This window comes from Dermacentor andersoni, chromosome 11 (genome assembly GCF_023375885.2).
Source record: "Dermacentor andersoni chromosome 11, qqDerAnde1_hic_scaffold, whole genome shotgun sequence".
In the NCBI taxonomy this organism is placed as follows: domain Eukaryota; kingdom Metazoa; phylum Arthropoda; class Arachnida; order Ixodida; family Ixodidae; genus Dermacentor; species Dermacentor andersoni.
In genome coordinates, this window is record NC_092824.1 from 7,904,458 (window position 1) to 7,906,592 (window position 2,135).

General features: G+C 46.7%; 1 non-coding gene across 1 annotated transcript; it reads right to left on the reverse strand.

The window, feature by feature from the left end:
• Positions 1-1,380: 1,380 nt before the first annotated feature.
• On the reverse strand, positions 1,381-1,453 carry TRNAT-CGU (transfer RNA threonine (anticodon CGU)). Its single transcript has one exon. It is a non-coding gene; the product is annotated as a tRNA-Thr (tRNA).
• Between the last annotated feature and the right edge of the window lie 682 nt (positions 1,454-2,135).

A 2,135-nucleotide genomic window follows, 5' to 3' on the forward strand; every position in this document is an offset into this window, starting at 1 on the left:
AATGAGGGTGTTCCTCAACGCCTTGTAGCATATCTCATGAGTTTGGAGCAACATGATGTATAGCACTTTTTTGATCGCATGCTATAGGTTCAGCAGGTGTGGCCATGGTTGAAGTGCGGCGCAAGGTCAAGGAAACAGATATCTATGAGTAGCACCCGGTAAAGGAGACGCTAGTGGAAACCCTGTTGAACATATGGTTGATGCAGTTGCTGGCTCCATCAGCCAAACGGTGATAAAGAGAAGGAAGTCATCAACACATCAGAAGGTTTTTACATATAGACACTGTGCTAAGGTTCTAAGGTCATAACATGTCAACAATTCTTAGTGCACAGGCTATACAAAATAGATAGGCCTTCTGTTCGGAGAAAGAACTGCTCATTCTAACTAACGAGGATGGCGTGGAGAAAAAAACAGCAGCTCTACTATTCTGGTTTCATTGATATCAACAGTGTTTAGTAAGTGTGCACCGCCATACTCCCCAATGCCTTCTTGGGTGACATCAGCAAGGACCAGCTTGAGGCAAACGTCAATAGCTGAAAATGCACGCATGCATGGAGAGCACATTGCGTCCGAAAAGTAGGCACTTCACAGGGGCACTGGAGAAGGAATAGATTATTGACAGTGGGCAAAGGCAAGCTTCTCTGCTGCTAAACACCCAGCTCTGTTGCCATGTAACGAACTGAATCAATCCCTCTCAAAGAGAAAATCATCTTTGTATATCCATAAAGAAGGCAAACAGGCAAAGCCCCTTCAGCAATGCTACCCGCTTCAAAAGGCCCACTTTGCACATCCTGAATGCTTCCTTCTTAGACTTAGCTGGGTGTAAGCACTCTACTGTCCAAAAGTTGTCATTGAGAACACTGTCGGTTTGATGGCAATACAGTTCAAAATCGATTGCAACAAACATCGCTTCCTAGTTGGCCTGAAGGCTCACGGTGCTCATGGAACAACACCATGAGACAAGCAAGGTGACTGGATGCCTGCAAGCCCATGGCCGTTTATCACACTGTTATGGTAGTAACAACCATGAGACCTGAAACCAACAAGCTCATATTCTGCGCACTCGCGTGTTTACTGTGGAGTATCCATAATAAAAACCGCAAAAACAGAAAACTCAAGGCAAAGGACAAAGCACCATTTAACACTTAGTATTGCTGCAGCCCATCTCCTTCTTTTATTTTGTCTGGTCGTGCTACCTTTCTTTACTATAATAAACGAGAAGAAAGGGGGTTAACCGAGGGGTCCGATTTTCACAAGTCATATCATGAGAAGCCAACAAACACTGACACCAAGGACAGCATAGGGGAAATTAGTTGTGCTTAATAAATTAAATAATGTAACGATGAATTAATGCAAATTAAAGTGGATGAAAAAACAACTTGCCGCAGGTGGGAACCGAACCCACAACCTTCGCATTACGCGTGCGATGCTCTACCAATTGAGCTACCGCGGCTACCAATTGAGCTACCGGGTACTAGTAGAACCTTGGGAGTGTTAGCCAGCGCCACCACTCACAGACCTTGGCGGCGGACGTGGAACGTCCATTTTGCCGCAGGCGTCACGAGAATGTGATCTTTTTGGGGGAAGGCAACTGGTCAATAAACCAGTTGCCTTCCCAATTCGCATTTCGCGTGCGATGCTCTGCCAGTTCAGCTACCGCGGTGCCGTTTCTCCGTGCGCTTTCTTCGGGATTCGGGTCGCGAATTTCTTTCTTTTTCTAACAATCTTGACGTTATCCCAATCAATCCTGTGGCCCAAGTCACCTGCATGTTCTTCCAGGGCATTTTATGCGCCTTTTTTCTTTTTCACATCGTTGACATGCTGCTTCAACCGCTGTTCGAAATTGCCTGTCTCGCCGATATATACTAAGTCGCAGTCTTCACATGGAATCCCTAGACGATGCAAGGAAACTTGGACTTCGGAAGCTTGTCTTTCACGTTTACCAGCCGATGGCGTAATTTTTGGGATGGCACGTGAGCTACCTGGGCGTCATAGCCGCCTAGAACGCGGGCTAAGCCCTCGCTCACACCGGGCACTTACGGTATGGGGGCACGTTTCAGGTGAAGACTGCGACTGCCTGATGAGGAGTGTATGACGACTATGGCATGAAGACGACGGTATTACGAAAACCGGAT